Source organism: Sceloporus undulatus, chromosome 9, assembly GCF_019175285.1.
Source record: "Sceloporus undulatus isolate JIND9_A2432 ecotype Alabama chromosome 9, SceUnd_v1.1, whole genome shotgun sequence".
Classification (NCBI taxonomy): Eukaryota; Metazoa; Chordata; class Lepidosauria; order Squamata; family Phrynosomatidae; genus Sceloporus; species Sceloporus undulatus.
Window position 1 is genome coordinate 17,927,385 of NC_056530.1, and position 17,661 is coordinate 17,945,045.

The 17,661-nt window shown below is 42.1% G+C and overlaps 1 protein-coding gene across 1 annotated transcript in view; it reads left to right on the top strand.

Moving 5' to 3' along the window:
* Positions 1-9,521: 9,521 nt before the first annotated feature.
* The window catches only part of LOC121915981 (free fatty acid receptor 2-like), an 11,035-nt gene continuing 2,895 nt past the window's right edge, over positions 9,522-17,661 (top strand). The window contains exon 1 of the mRNA XM_042440677.1: positions 9,522-9,639. The gene's annotated coding sequence lies outside the window, so the exon portion shown is untranslated. The remainder of the gene's footprint in view (positions 9,640-17,661) is intronic.

Here is a 17,661-nt window from a genome sequence, read left to right on the forward strand (position 1 = left end):
CCCCAGAGAACATTGGCAACTATCAGGGCTTCTGGGTGATGGAAGTATGACAACATTTGATGAGACCAGTGTTTGGGGAACACTGTTGCAGTCCTACTTCAGCTTTATGCAGGACATGGAGGACCAGATCTTCTCCATGAGATGGCTGCCTAGCCAGCTTGAAGGATTTGTGTATGACGTTGCTTCCACGCTGCAGAATTAATGCAGTTTGACACTGCTTTAGCTGTCATGGCTCCATGCTATGGGATCCTGGGAGTCGGAGTTTATTGTGGCACCAGACCTCTCCGAGAGAGAAGGCAAAATATCTCACAAAACTACAAATTCCCAAATTCCATAGCATTGAACCATGGCAGTTAAAGACGGGTCACGCTGCATTGATTTTGCAGTGTAGATGCAGCCTCAGACCTATCTGTGACCTGTCTGGGGCAGATGTTGCTCCAGATTCTGTTTCCTGTTTTGGAAGGCGAAACTGGGTCAATGGCACCAATTTCACAAGTTAGGTTAGCATTTTAATTAAATTCAGAGGACGGGGGGGGGGGGGGGGGAATGACAGGTAGGTCTTAGAGACACAGACATACACACTCACTCACTCACTCACAGGGAAACAGCAAGTTAATGGATAACAAAAGCCAGACGGCACCTGTTTCACCTGAAGCTGAGTTCAAGATTTGACACCACTTTAACTGCCATGGCTCAATGCTTTGTTTACCTTACATATTGGAAAAGTTACTTTTTTGGGACTGCAACTTGCAGAATCCCCTAGCCCATATGGCCAGAGGCTGCCCCCATCTACTCACCCAGTGGATAAAGTCACTTGGAGCTTTGAAGAACTTTAGGCTGCATCCACACTGCAGAAATAATCTACTTTGACACCACTTTAAGTGCCATGGATCAATGCTATAGAATTCTGAGAACTGTTGTGGCACCAGAGAATGCTGACAGAGAAGGCTAAATGTCTCACAAAAGTGCAGTTCCCAGAGTTCAATAGCATTGAACCATTGCAGTCAAAGTGGCGTCAAACTGGATCATTTCTGCAGTGCGGATGCAGCCTTAGTCCAAAAGAAACTTTTCCTGGGTCTGGTTCAGGCTTAAATCTGATGTTATTACTGACCTGTGTGAGAGTGGGAGGGAGTGAGGGAAGGAGAGATTTTGAAACAAATCGCTTCTCTTTGGGGATCCAATATGGAGAACAAATCTGCTGCCCTTTAAAACTGCTTGCTATTTATTTAGGCCTTAATTGCATATTTGCAAAGGAAGCTCATGCTACAAAAATACTGTAATTCCTTGCGGCTTTTTTCTCATTGAAAGGAAGCCAAACTTGTGCAGTCCTATATTTGGGACTTCTCACTGCTTGCAATAACTTTAGGCAGCACAGAGAATTGTCCAGAGATTCAGGCAGCTCTGCACTACAGTCTAGTCATTGGCTAAGTGTCATGGGCATAATATATTGGGAAGCTTGAATTTCCAGAATCCTCCAGCCAGCATGATTCTGGGTGTTCTAGCCCCAAAAGAGGAGGGAGTCACTTCTCAAGCTTTGTATATCATTATAGGACCAAGAGGCTGAGCTTGGGGACGTGGCAGCAACTGCTTCATAAATGTTCTTGCTTCATTCTTAGCTTCAAGTACAATGTGTACAAAAAGAGATAGTGGCTCAGTGAGATGAAAACTGGAGACTCTGCACAGGCAAGAACAACACACTCTACAAACAAAACCTCAAATCTAGGGTTAAATGGGGCTATCCACAGTTTGATTATAGCATTTTGGACCCTTGGCTTCATTCGTGCATTAGGAGTTCCCAGGCTTAAACTTTCGGCATGTCTCTTCCATTAAGGAGAGGAAGCAGATGTGCAAGTTGAGTCTCCCTTATCCAAAATGCTTGGGGCTAGAAGTGTTTCGGATTTCAGAGTTTCTTGGATTTTGGAATATTGGCATATCTTTAATTAAATATCTTGGAGATGAGGCCAAAGTCTAAACATGAAATTTGTTTATTTTTCAATACGTCTTATACACATAGCCGGAAGATCATTTTATGCACAATATTGTTTAAATACTGTGCATGAAATGAAGGTTTGTGTACCGTCGGGAAGCAAAGATGTCGCTATCACAGCCACCTTTGGGGAAAAAGCTGGGTTTTAGAAGATTTTGGATTTGGGGATTTTGGATAAGGAAGACTCACCAGGTACAAAATTCACAATTCTATCTCTTTTCCTTATTATACCACAACTATGAATGTGTTTTCCCATAAGTCCATATGGGTGATAAAAGTAGAGCTCATTGTAAAGGAATTCTCAGGGTTATAGTTTACAAGTTACTTTTCCAAGCTCTGTTTTGCTTTTGTTTTTTAGTCAGTGCATTAAATCATTTTTGGAACTTACATATGTGATGATGTTTGCTGGCATTCACATCAAGGCTTTTGAATGTAGTGAACATTTCACAGAGCAGACAGTCAATGCATTGGCCATCAATGATGCTAGGTATATAGGAATTCCATGTTTAGGAGCAGTATATCTTGATGGCAGTTAGGATGTTAGCAGCAAAAGAGATTAAGGGGTAGGAGCCCATGTGTGCTGAGTTATGACAAGTTCACCTGCCCAATACATCACAACTTTTGACCTCAACACACTTCTTCAAATAGAAGCTAAAAAAAGAAGCATGAAGATAGGGAAGCAGGCCAATTCATTGCCTTGGGGCTGCCCAGGTTGCCAAAATGTCCCCAAAAATACAAAACAAAATCAGTTCTGATATTAAAACCTAGGGTTTTTTTGTTTTGGAGATCAGTATAGTCAGGAGAGACTGCAAATATTTAAAAGGAGAATTCAGATTACAAGTCACTCTCAGGAATTTAGGAGGTATTTGGTGAAGCTAAGGGCCACAGAAACAGCCTGGGTGCCATGTGTGGCCCTGAGCCTGAACTTTGCCCACTCCTTCACTAAGAACACAGAGAAGATGTTGGGACTTTTCTGTCCTTGAAAGAGAAGACAGATATCCTTTGGTAAAAAGAAGAAAAGAAAGGGAAACATCTTGAAAGTATCTGAGACTACCATGTGGACGATCCATAAAATGTGTGTGAACACACCACAGTGGCTTTGCCATCAGCCCTCATCTGGAAGTAGCTAAAATCTATGTCAATGGTGACCTTGAGTTGTAGGATCTAATTCCTTGTTTACTAGAACTCCACAATCTGTCACCTACAATCCAGTGCAAGAGAATTAAAGGAATTTTCAAACTATCAAATGCAGGAATTTGTTCTGACTCCATGAACCAGTGATGACCACTGGCTTTCCTGTCATCCCAAAATAAGTTCAGAGTCTGGATTTCCTTTAAAGCTCACACTAAAACACAGAACCGATGTCCACTTTATTGACATGGTAACCATCGGCCACCTCTGCCTACAATGAATGAAACTCACAGTTCTTCCACAGCACTGTGAATATATCTTCATTTCAAATATATAATTTAGATCAGGGCAGTGCCCTTATTGGTAAACAATTGGAAGAAAGGAAACCTTCCCAATCTCCCACACATGACCTGGAGATCTTTGAATAGATCCAGATGTATAATTTGTCTTCCCCTGACATAACAGGACAAACTTGTGTCTGCAATATGTGAGGTAGACAGAAGGAGGCACCAAAGCATTACATCTAGGCAAAGAGCCCTGTGTGTGTGTGTGTGTGTGTGTGTGTGAGAGAGAGAGAGAGAGAGAGAGAGAGATTCGTAAGCTGGCCATTTCTTCACATACTGCGGGAGGAGGAAGAGGCCAGAAGTTGTGGTTTGTTTTTTTTTCATTTGGTGCAAAATAAGGTCGTCTAGCAGTATCAAAGAAAAAATAAATTCTACATGCCAGACAGACTGGACAATCAAGAGAAAACAAAATACAGCATTAAAAAACTCCCAAGTTTATTGAACTGCAATTCCCATGAGCCCCAGAAAGGCCAGACGGGGAACATTGCCATGGCCACATCATGAGAAAGCATGGTTCATTGGAAAAGACATATAAGGTTTGGAAAGATGGAAGGCAGTAGAAAGAGAGGAGGTCTGCATGCCAGATAGATAGATTCAATTAGAGAGGCCACATTTCTGAATATACTGGACTTAAGCAGGGCAGTTGGGACAAAGGAACTTGGAGATGTCTCATCCACAGGGTCACCATCCATCATGGTCACCTTGAGGGTAGTTAATAACAATAACAAATCAGTGATTAATCAGACCCAAAGGTGGGGCTAAAGAGCACATTTAATTGTTCTCTGGAGTTCATGCGCACAGCATAGTGCCATAAAGAGAGACATGACGGAGAAACATGTATTAAGTGGAAGGTTCACTTTGCTCTTGATGATCATGAAAGAGCATAATGCAGTGACACAGGAAAAGTCAAGCAGATTATGTGTGTGTTGAAATCTAGTCTGGATGGCCATCTGTTAGGTATGGTTTGATTGAGAGTTCCTGCATGGCAGGGGTTGGACTGGATAGCCCTTGGGGTCTCTTCCAACTCTATGGTTCTATGTTTCTATGATTCCATGGTGACCTTGACCTAGGCGTTTCCTGGCAAGAGGTTTGTCATTGCCTTCCTTAAGTCTAAGAGACTGACTCATCCAAGGTCACTCCATGGGTTTACATAGTTGAGTAGAGATTTGACCCCTAGTCCTAGTTCAGCACTGAAACTGCTACCCCACGTGCACTCAGTGTTCTCCTATGGATCTCAAAATCACTACTACCATCACATCTGTCCCCCCACCTAGCCCCCCCAAAAATTGGGATTCAAGGCAGTTTACAATTCAAAGCATGAAGAATACAGCTCAAGACATGAACTTTAGAATGCAGGCAGAATGCATATATTAATGGGGGGGGGGGATATACACAATACTATGTACATGAGGGAGGCAGGGGCTATACATGGAATTGGGACTATTAAAATGTACCACCCAAAATATAGCAGTGACATCTTTAGAATATTTTTTTCCAAGTGGCGTGACATTTTCACATTACAAGATTTTTTTTATTGGCATAAACAAATGCACAAGGCACTGAAAATGTACCACAATGTTAGATTACTCTGAGGTCAGGGCCAGTCCTAGAGTTAGGCAGGATTTGATAGTTGCCTCAGGTGGCAAATGTGGGAGGTTGAAGCAAGGTGCCTGAAGAGAGAGCTGTGCGTTGGGGAGCCTTTCCAGTCTTCTCTAGAACAGCCTGATGTTTTCAAGGGCCCTTGAAAATTTCTGGTCAGCCATGCTGAAGAAAGAATGGTCTATCCAGCTGGCTTTGTATACAGAATGATAAGAATTGTTAGGGGGAAACCCGTGAGAGGGCTTTCTTGAGGGCTGCTCCCAGGCTGTGCAATTGGCATCGAAGCAGAAGTGGTTGAGCGCTCCGCAGCCCAGTTTTATGGGTGCTACTCCAGATTTTACAGACCCTATTGAAGGTGCTGAACCTATTTTGGGAATAAGACTTCAGCACCTTGGATAACTCCCATAAAACGCTGCCATAAAAGCTATCCCAGGTTTTATAGGAACATTTTATGGGAACTCTCCAAGGTGCTGAAGCCTTATTCCCAAAATAGGTTCAGGACATTGGATAGCTCCTATAAAATATGGAGTAGTTCCCATAAAACTGAGTGTGAATACACCATTCTGAAGTAATAGAGCTACCAGCTGCCTCTGTTTCCAAGGCTAGCTCAATCCTTGCTGTCATTTTGCTGAGAAGTGAACACATTTTTGTTCAGGTGAACTTTGGACACCTGACTCTGTGCTGATCAAGGCACTTCCCATCCTACAAAAGTTTTATTTTTGTCCTAAAGTGTTTTAAATTGTTTATAGCTATGTTTCCAATCTAAGTGTATTTGAATTTGCCTGTGTTTTCATTGTATTCTGTTTAATCTTATGAGCTTCTGCAAATCTCTTTTCTGACATAAAGCTAGGGTATAAATGCAATAAATAAGAAAGTACACTCACCTAGGAGATACCATCTGTGCCTCAGGCAGCAAAATGTCTTGGGTCAGCCCTTTCTATTGGTCTGTACAGGTACAGCCTATATCAGTTTCCCTAACCTGGTGCTCTCCAGAGGTATTAGGCTACACCTCCCATTACACTTATTCAACATGTTCAATGGCCATGCTTGGCTGGGAGTTGATGGGAAATGTGATCTGTTACACCTTAAGAAATATTAGTTTGGAGATGAGTGGCCAATGTAGCTAAAAAGGTGCTGTTAGTCCACTCCGAACCTTCCCAACATATCTTGATGCTGCTTCTACTGAACCTATAAAGAAGAGATCATTGACAATCCCACTCCAGCCCAAACTACATCCTAGAACTGATGCATGTGAGTAGTAAAGCTAAGTCAATACTATTTAGAGAACAGTGGCTTCTTTGTTGCTTTTCTCCCTCATCCACACTTCCTGTTCATTTGAGAGGCATTATTAAGGAACAAGGTTATTAAAAAGGGGGGAAGAACAGAGATAAAGCCATCAAGTTGCTGTCGGAGCCAGAGAGGAAGGATGGATGGATACACACACGCACACACATTATTGGAAAGTTGTTTTAACATAGCAGGAAGGCTATAAAAGAAAACTATACATTACTATGTACCATAAATATGACATGGGAGCAAGTGCTGGGGCATGAAAATAAAATAAACATAGAAAGGAAATCATTGAGTTATTGGGGGCTGAATAAATGAATCAGAATTCTTTGGGTCTTCTAGTCAAGCAAAGATTGAGACTATAGGGTCACCCCACTCAAGACGAGGAGCCCTGGTGGCCCAGTGGTTAAATGTCTGTACTGCAACCATTCACTCACAAACCACAAGGATGTGAGTTCAGTCCCAGCCAGGGGCTCAGGGTTGACTCAGCCTAGCATCATTCTGAGGTTGCTCCAGAGAACAGGACCCGGAACAATGGATGCAAGCTACAGCAGAAGAGATTCCATCTCAACATTAGGAGGAACTTCCTGACAGTAAGGGCTGTTTGATAGTGGAACACACTTCCTCGGAGTGTAGTGAAGTCTCCTTCCTTGGAGATCTTTAAGCAGAGGCTGGATTGCCATCTGTTGGGGGTGCTTTGATTGAGAGTTCCTGCATGGCAGGGGGGTTGGATTTAGGGTCTCTTCCAACTCTATGATTCTATGATTCTATGAAAATGAGCACCCAGCTTGTTGGGGGCAATTAGCTTACAGTTGTAAACTGCTTAGAGACTGCTTAGTGTGGTATGAAGAGGTATATAAATGATGCTGCTATTGCTATTGCTGCTGCTAGGTAGGGTTGCTATGTCATTTCACCTTCAGAAGATATTTAAATTCTCTAGATTATTACAGTGGGCAGCCAGTTCATGGCTATAAACCCATGTTCTGCACAATGTAGTATTGTGTAGCCATTCAATCTGGCGACTCAGAGGGGAAATAAAAGAGCATATTTACGGTGACCAAAGGCTCCTAGTAGGGTGATGAATCGGCTCTGAGTTTTAGTTCCAGCTCTGAAAGAGCTATCCAAAATTTTGAATGTATTTTGGAGATGTGGTTCAGCCCTTTGGATAGCTGCTTTAATAGTCAATCTAACACCCAAAGTGTCCTATACCCCAGCATCATCATCTGTTTATTTCTTACCAGCCTCTCCCAATGGATCAAGGCAGAGGACAACAATTAAGGACAAATAAGATGTGCTCATATTAAAACATTTAAATCCGTCATTTAAAATTCACAATTTAAAAGTCATTTGGATAAGCACGGACCCCTTGGTCTTCCTGGCTTGCAACTAGCAGCCATTCGAGATTCCTGTTCTGTCAGAAATATTTCTATTCATGACTATTCCACCTGGATGGATCTGGGAAAGAGATCTCTTTGTTGCCTTTCTATCCAGGACTTATTCCTAGGAACTAAGGGAAATATGAATGATTCTTTCTCCCTTTTTAGTTGCACAACAACCCTGTGAGGTAGGAGATCAGGCTGAGAAAGAATTTCCTTTCAGTCACGGAAATGGAATATTGATCCTCTTGTAAAGTAATAAATAGAATCTCAGTAATCATAACCATTGATTGCCTCCAAAATGTGTCCAGGGTATTGAGGCCTTCTTTCAGCTTTCTTTTTAGAATGAGTCCCTAGTATATTAGGAGTAAATATTTTATTTACTTATATCCAACCTTGAGTCCCTATATTGGGAGAAAGGTAGGATATAGGTAAATAATAGTAATAAAGGTCACCACAAGTTAGAAACGACTTGAAGGTACACAATAACAACAACATCAACAAAATACTAGCATAAGAAAAACAAAATCATGAAATAACAAATCATCATCATCTAGTTTTCCTATCACTTCTTCCACTATTCTCTCTCTTTCTCTCTCCTTTATACAAGCTTTCTCTTTCTCTTTCCATCTCTACAGACTGTGATCTTGTGGTTTTACTTGGAAATAACTCTCATTCAGGGTGGCCCGATGTCCTAATCGCAAAAGAGGACAAAGCATGGCAAAATGTAGGGCATTCAAGACAAATGTAGGACATGACAAAAGTCTCCAGAGTTGTAGTCCAACACTCAGTCCATTACACCACATTGGCACTCATGGAAAGGGATCTTGTAGGTGCTACAAGATCAGGGTTACCAGATGACGTTCAAGAAAAATGTAGGACATAACCAAATAAAAGCCAAAAATACTCATATAAATCTAAATGCAGGCTTCTTAGCCATGCTCCAAAAGAAGGACATTTTCACATTTCTCCTGGACAGGAGGCTGAAATGTAGGACATGTACTGGAAAAAGAGGACATGCCTGGTTACCCTGCTCCCACTTCCTCTCCCTCTATCTGTCCAGTGATTCCCAAACTTTGGTCCTCCAGGTGTTTTGGACTTCAACTCCCAGAAGCCTTAGCCAGCCTGGACAACAGGCAAGAATTCTTGGAACTGAAGTCCAAAACATCTGGAGGACCAAAGTTTGGGAACCTTTACACAATTGCCTCCAGCATGTCAGGTGGAGCAGGAAAGCTGCGTCCATAACTCTGGTTGTACTACAGAAATAAGCCAGTTTGACCCCACTTTAACTGTCATGACTCCATGCTATGGAATTCTGGGAACTGTGGCTTTGTTGAGCAGAGAGCTCTTGTAGCACCTTTGATACTGACTGAAAGAAGTTGGCAGCAGGAGCGTTCCTAGACTTAAGTCTGCTTCCCAGATTGCCGTTGGTAGTTTGGGGAGACATTCAGTCTTCTCTATCAAAGAGCTCTGGTGCCCCAACAAACTACACATCCCAGGATGCTTTGATTGAGAGTTCCTGCATGACAGGGTGGGTTGGATGATTTCTGGGCAGAAACCTTGGCTCCAGCCAAAAGGGAGCCCCTTCCACCAAGATGCACCTGAAATCCTAAAGAGATGCTCAGCAGCCCAGGTAAGAGGCCTTCCAGGTGATGGCCCCTCTCTAGGCCCCGCCCCCTACCTGTCTGGCCCCGCCCCCTGGATTATCTATGGAGCAGGAAGGCGTGGTCTGAGTCAACTGTGGGCTTCTCTGTTGCAGCAAAAGGATCTGGTAGTGGAGGATCTGCAAAGGAAGGATCCACTTTGCAGGTTCAGGAGCAGCAGAGGAGAAAGAAGCCAGAGCAGAAAGAAAGGTGGGCATCAGCCATGCAGTAGCACCTGTTTTCCCTTCTCTCTCAAGGTGCTCAAGCAGGTAAGCCTGAAGTTGTGTGGATGTTTGTTGTGTGCATGAGATTGTGTGATCTTTTTTATGACATGGGGGTGAACTTGCAGTTTGTGAAATCCTGCTGCATCCCCTTTTGCCTTTTCTCTGGGACTCATGGGGTGGGGGATAGAATAACTCTGGATCCAGACCCAACGCCAGGAGGAATAGGGAGTCAGAATCCTATAGCTTTCTGTAATAGTCACAGTTGCAACACATAAGTCTGCAAATGTTTGCTTTAAAGAAAGCTACACAAAAATTAGTGTGGGTAATACAGGGGGGAGATATATGGATTTTTGAGAGGATTTTTCACCCTGTTTTGCAAGCAGTTGTCCTAAAGGACCACATTTTGGTATGCATTCAGTTCTTCTTTAAATAGGCACTATATATGAAATGAGTTCTGCCTTGTAAAATTTGCAAACAAACAAAAAAACACCTTTGTCTCAGCTCCTGTATTTAAAAAGAAACAGCTAAGCTTGTGTTAAAATGCAAATTGAGCCTCTTTTCTCCTTTGTGGTGTAATACAAATGGGACCTTTCCCAGGCATGTCCTCTATTTCCAGGACATGTCCTACATTTCAGCCTTTGGTCCAGGAGGTATTGCAAAACGTCCTCTATTTTGAGCAGGACTAAGAATCAGGGATTTATATTTATATGAGTGTTTTAAAGCTTTTATTTGGTTATGTCCTACAATTTTCTTGAATGCTCTACATTTTGCAGTGCCTAGTCCTCCTTTGTCGTTACAATACAGTATCTAGTCACCCTTATCTTGTAGCACCTATAAGATCCCTTTGCATGAGAGAGCCAGTGTGATGAAGTGGTTTTAGTGTTGGACTGTGACCCTCGAGATCCCCCCCCCCCCGGTCCCTCAGCCATGAAACCCACTGGGTGAACTTGGGCAAGTCACACTCTCTCAGCCTCCGGGGAGGGCAATAGCAAAACAAATCTTGCTAAGAAGTCAGAAACAACTTGAAGGCATGCAACAACAGTAATAATAAGAGCAGTACAGGTCCAAAACCCACTGCAGAAAAAACACAACAACAAAACAATACAAATTAAAACACAATTAAAATGCCACATTAATATAACAGTAATACTGCACAGTTAGTAGTAGTACATCCATCCAATAGTCACTGATGAAATCCAGGACACATGTGGGCATGCAACCTTAGAGTGTGGTAAAAATCATAGACTCATAGAGTTGGAAGAGACTGCAAGGGTCATCCAGTCCATCCCCATTCTGCCATGCAGGAAATCACAATCAAAGGATCCCCAACAGATGGCCATCCAGCCTCTGTTTAAAAACCTCTAAGGAAGGAGACTCCACTACACTTTGAGGGAGTTTGTTCTACTGTCGAACAGCCCTTACTGTCAGGAAGTTCCTCCTAATGTTGAGCTGGAATCTCCTTTCCTGCAGCTTACATCCATTATTCCGGGTCCTGTTCTCTGGACCAGCAGAAAACAATCTTGCTCCCTCCTCAATATGACATCCCATCAAGTATTTAAACAGGGCTATCATACCACCTCTTAACCTTCTCTTCTCCAGGCTAAACAACCCCAGCTCCCTAAGTCGTTCCTCATAGGGCATGGTTTCCAAACCTCTCACTGTTTTAGTCACCTTCCTTTGGACACACTCCAGTTTCTCAATGTCCTTTTTTAATTGTGGTGCCCAGAACTGGACATAATATTCCAGGTGGGTTCGGACAAGAGCAAAATAGAGTGGGACTATTACTTCCCTTGACCTAGACACTGTACTTCTATTGATGCAGCCTAAAATCACATTGGCATTATTCATGCATCAATTTGCTGTCACCTGAGTTTATTGGGAAGGGTTCCACTCCTTCCTCTCCTCCTACCATGAGTTAATTTTGTTGTGAACTCAGTTTGTATCATTCGAAGGAAGCCGAGGATGAATGGCTAAAGTGGGAAGAGGAATTGGGATATTTTAAAAGCATCTGAAAAAGTGGGATGACAGCAGATCGGGTCTATTCCTGCCAAACCAGGGCAGTTGGAGGGTAAAGTAATATGGGTTACTATTCGGGTAGCAAATGATCTTAGGAAGTAGGTGTGTGTGTATGTATATGTATGTATGAGAGATCGAGAGGCAGAGAGCTATGAAGATTATATATATATACATATATATATATATATATATATATATAATCTTCTATATATAATATCCAACAGTGATACTCTTGGGTAGCCCTTATTCATTTCCAACCAAACCTGTCTAGGAGAGCTTTGAAGTAAATTGTGACTCCATTTTAATCATTGTATTGTGGGGTGGGAAGGAGGAGAGGGGTTCTGTATTCACTCATATACCTTAGACCTGTACATAGTCATAGTCAATATTCGCAGGAGTTTATCACATGGGGGAAATCCCTTGCAAAAACAGGGGTTTAAATTGCTGGGGGGGGGGGACGACACAAAAGCAGGTTGATTTTCACATGATGTCATTTTAAACTAATGTTAACCCAAACAGAAAGTGGAAGGCAAAGTAGACAAAAGCTTCTCCTTTTTACTTTTGGAAAACCCCAAAAGTAAAAAGGAGCGGCTTTTGTTTACTTTCCGTTCAGGTTAACACAAGTTTAACAATGAAAACCCTTGTGGGTTTTTTCTACCTTTTAAATCCCATGTTTGCATGGAATTTCCTCCTGTGATAAACTCCATAGTCAGGATACATAGTCAGTATTCATTCTGTATTCACAGTCAGTCCAAAAACATTATTCATTATACTTTTATGCCCCCCTCTTCTGGTTGTGGCTTATTTTTCATAATAGAGCCTCTTTACTGTAAAATAGGGCTTGCTGTCTCAGTGGACAATTAAAAATGTGTAAGTCAGGAAATTAGATGCCCTTAAGACATTAGCAGTAATGGTTTGTTTTGTTGTCTGTTTTATGGAGTGACCAAGATGTGACAAGCAATTAAAGAGCAATTTAGTATGAGACGGTGATGACCCAACAATGATAAATAAGATCTGGGAAACAGAAAGTTCAGGAGCTAATTGTCACAATAGGCCACAGAAGGCACTTTTATTTGGACAGCCAGTGCTTGGAAAGCTGTGTCCTGTTCTAAGGCTAGTATCCTTTGGATGTATTGAACTACAGCTCTTATTATTCCAGACAGCCACTCATCTTGGGCTGCATCTGCATTGCAAAATCGATGCAGTTTGACACCACTTTAACTTCTGGGTCACAATGCCATCGGATTCTGGGATTTGTAGTTCTGTGACATATTTCGCCTTCTCTGGTGCCACAACACACTCCAAATCCCAGAACTCCATAACATTGAGCCATGACAGTGTGCAATTGCATCAGTTTTGCAGTTTGGCAGCAGCCTTGGAGTGCAAAAGTTTGGTCTACTGCACAAAGGATGAGTTATTAATATATATTATATTAGTATATAATATATAGTTTATATTATAATATATACTATAGTATATTATATATATATATAGTATATATAATACAGTATACTATATACTATAGTATATAGTATAGTATATTATATATAGTGTATAATATTATCAGGGTTATCCCAAGACATTTTGCTGCCTGGTACAAAGGATAAGATGCCACATACCCATATGCAAAAGTAAACTGTTGGCATCTGGCTGTTGGAGAACAAGCCATGTGCCACATGTACCTGTCTTACAATGCAGGAATGTGGCCTAAAGGACTTGGGAGGAATGGTCTGAAGATTTCATATCCTCCAGTTGCCCTGGTTTGTCAACAAGAGTCGTGATTAATCTTCTCCCATCCCATTTTTTGAGCTGCTTTTAAAATGTCCTACTTTCTCTCTCCTCCAACTTTCCCCACAGCTTACCTCAGTTGCTACAAACTGAGTTCAAAGCACAAAAGTGGTTTGCATGCAATTCAGAAGGGAAGGATGGAGCCGAATTTTAACCTTCCCACTAGGCTCAAGCAAAAGCAAACTGCTCCTGCCTCTTCTAGCTTAGCCTTCCTTGTATAACATTTGCTACTTTGGGCACACTGATGTTGCTTGGCCACACATATCCCAGTTTTCATCTGTGAAGTGTTGAAGGGTATGAGCTTCTACTTCTACCCTCCCATGTCTGCCACATGAATTGGTTCCATCACTGGCTAGCAACTCCGAACAGTATTTGTAGGGAAGTTTTGCTCCTCCAGGTGCTTTGTACCTTAACACCAAGAAATAATTTTATTGATTTGTTTATTTTGGATTACCACTCCCATGAGCTAGTTATAGTTTAAAAGTCCCAATTATTTTGAAGCTCGGTTTGAAATTGCAGCAGTTCTTTGACAATACGAAAGCATTGCATGATGGCGTGATTCATAAATGTGATCCCAACCCTCAGCCTCTGTGTCAAGAACTTGAGATTCTTTCCTTTTGGCCTTATGAACACTGTCTCCATTCAAACTGGAAATGGTACCAATGACAATGGGAAGAACTGCACTCACTATCATTGCCTGTTTAGGTGTCGATCAAGCTAGAGGAACATGCTGGTCTGAATGATGTCAGATGGAGCTCAGCCTGGCTCCAGAGAGGCGGATACACATCAGAATATAATAGTTCCCAAAGGGCTTTAAATCTGCCGTCGCTTATTCCCTCATTGCTGAAATGTCTACTCTTATCATAGTCTGATAATGTTGGTGGTATTTTAGAAAAATTATCTAAGCATTAGAGATGTGGGGGTTTTTTTTGGGAGGGGGGGCTTCTCCCTTCCAAAAGATAAGGGAACTGAAAGGAAAGTTTAAACCGATGAGAAAATGGAACTAGTTTGGACGAAACATTGATGAAGACAGTCTGCAGCCAAGAAATCAGAAGAAGACTAGAAATGGGAAGATAGAGATGAACGAACTAGACAAACTCCTAAAGAACAAAGATGCACAACTGAGCACTAAAGGTAGAATCATCCAAGAATCGTATTCCGCATCATTATGTACGGATGTGAGAGCTGGTCAGTGAGGGAAGCAGATAAAAACATTATCGCATTTGAGATATGATGCTGGAGAAGAGTGCTGAGAATACCATGGATAGCCAAACAGACAAACAAATGGGTCCTTGAACTCTTCCTGGAAGCCATCATGAGTCAGTTGATGTTGTCATAGTTCAGCCACATCATGAGAAGACATCACTCACTAGAGAAGACAATAAAGCTAGGAAAGGTGGGAGGCAGTGGAAAGTGACTGCACACCAGATGGCTAGACTGAACCTGAGAGGTCATAGGCCTGAATCTGCAAGACCTAAGCAGAGCAATGGAGGACGGGGGCTTAGAAATGTCTCATCCATAGGGTTGCCATGAGTTCAGGTCAACTGAACGTCAACAACAACAATTCTCCCTCTGGCATCTGACTAACATCTCCAATTGTTTTTCTTTCTCCTGTTTGGTTTGTAATATCTTGCCTGATGAAGAAGCCCGCGGAGCTTTGAAAGCTTGCAACAAGTATATTGTGCATTTTGGTTGGCCAATAAAGGTATCACAAATGGATTTTTGTTTGATTTGTGAAATGGCCGACACAGCTACCCCTGCAAGTTTCCTCTGCCTACTGTTAGAAGTATAAGTCCTTGACTATTTCATCCTAACGTATGAGGACAAACAGTTAAAGTAGTTTCTTCTTGCTGTGAAAGAAACTGAATAATCTTCCACACCATTCTCTCTATATTCAAAAGTCCCAAAGGAGTTATTCTCTAGATAAAAGCACATGCTTTATTGTGCTGTAAGAATGTTTCTACACTCTTTCTACAGAGAGAACTGGGGGGGGGGGATACTAAAAGACAACAACTTGTGTGTGTGTGGTTTTTTTTAAGTGGAGTTTTCTTCACAAGATTTGTTCCAAGGCAAGTCATTACAAGGTGGCTCTCTCAGGACATTGAATCCTAGGAGAAAACACTACAAAATTCTCTATGATATATTATTCTTTATGATAGGACTCTGGAATGCATGGAAACCCATTTTACAAGGAGAAATCATTCTAAATATTTCATTGCTGAGATCTACCTACTGTTTCAGAGGGGAATTAGAAGCAGCAGCAATGTTTTATTCCCTCAGTTCTTGCAAGCTGGAGCTGAGACCAAAATGGACACTGAAGAAAATCAGAATGCTCCAGCAATGGCCAACCTATTCCATCCCCGAAGCTGACCAAATATTATGGATGGTGTGTGAAAAGGGTGATTAAATTATGAGGCGAGGGTCCAGTTCAGCACTTATCTCTCCTCCTTTCGGGTGAGTTGTGAAAAGAGCAGTCTTCCTGAACCCAAAGCTTCCAGATGTTTGATTGTGATGCCAGCTGGGAAGGTTGGGAGTTGTAGTCCAACCTCTGTGCATCTTCATCAATCCCATGAAAAATCTGTTTGTCAGCAGAAATTCACTTGGTGATTTGTACTGCCATAACCAGCACAACTACTTCTTTGAATGTTGCATTTGGGGGACATTCTTCTGTACATGCTCAAAGACAATAATATTTCTGACTGCTAGAACAAATTCTAGAACTGAGATCCTAGTGTGACAAAGTTCCAAAGTTCCAATTTCATGTAAAGCAGAATGGATACAGGCCCTTGGATATAGAGTGGATGTTTTCCATATACGTACAGTGCGCCTATGTCATATGCAGGTGCACCTTACGCAGCTTCCAGTATACACTGGAAGCTGCACCAGGAAAAAACCTCTCATACCCCGGAAGAAGTAATGGGGCATGCGCCACAGGAATGGGCCCCATTACTTCTAATGGGGCTCAAGTATACACATTTCCCCCCTTACGTATGTGGGGGGATCCAGAATGGAAACTTCGCATAAGGGAAGGGCCCACTGTACAAATCTGCTTATCTAGCATGAGACTCCACATGCCTTCAGATTATGCCCTGGGATCTAGTGCAAGGCTAGGAAACATGTGACCCTCCAGATGTTTTTGGACTGTAGGTCCCATCAGGCTTAGCCAGAAGCCAGATAATAGGAGTTCCATAACATACATTTTCTTTCCTTGAACTCAGAGTTAGAAAGGATCCTGAGGTTGTCAAACTGAATTATATATATTGCCCACCGTAATTACATCAGCCTTCCCAGGAGCAATGCCTTCTCAGAAGCAAATCAGCACAGTCTTGCCACTGAACCATCTGGAAATGCCTCATTCACCTTATCAGGAGACAAAGGCAATAGAGTTAGATCCAGGACTCAATTTCCTCTCCTGTTCGAAGAGGAGCGCAGAGGAACACCCCCACTAATGGCAATTTGCCATCTGTTCTGAACAGATCTCATCTATGTCACCTTATGGCCTCATCTCCTTCCATCAACTGCTCTTGGTCTCATATAGACTGTGTCCAGAAACAGAGCTGGCTGGCACAGACTTTTCTATAGGTCACTGTGCGGATATATCCAGGGAGTGGAGATATCCTTAAGCACAAGGGTGAACCTTACAATCTTCCTGCTAAGGGATAAAATGAATATTTCATGTGGAGCATTTTCCTCATTGAGATAATTATTTTGCCCACATGGTTTTTCTATGCAAAACTCTTTCTTCATTGTGCAGAAGACAAAGAATGTGACTTCTGCACAAAGCCCCAGTGTTCATGCAGAAAATGCAGTGTTTATTTCTGCACAGAATAATCCCCCAGAAGACCTCAGGAAAATGCAACTATCAGCAGAAAAGTGCATTAAAGCCCCGCTTCTGTGTTGCTTTTCTTGGTTGGGTTTCCCAAGCGTCAAGAAACCCCCTTTTCAGACAGGAAACAAATAGCATTGAATATTGCTCCGTCTCAACTACCTTTTCATTATCCCTATAGGTGCTGTTAACCTATAGAGGCTTACTTTCTGGTCATGCATCAGGCAGGCTCCAGCTAGCTTTTTTGTAATCTCTGGGAGAAAGAAGAGAGAAGGATGCAAATAATCTTGGCAACTGGATGACTTGGACCCCCTGGGAAACAATAGGTTTCCTCTGTCATCAGTGCTGGATCTCATTTTTGGCTTTACTTGTTAATAAATAAATGAATTAATAATAAATTAGTAAATGTTGTTTACTAATAAGGGTGTTTACATGCC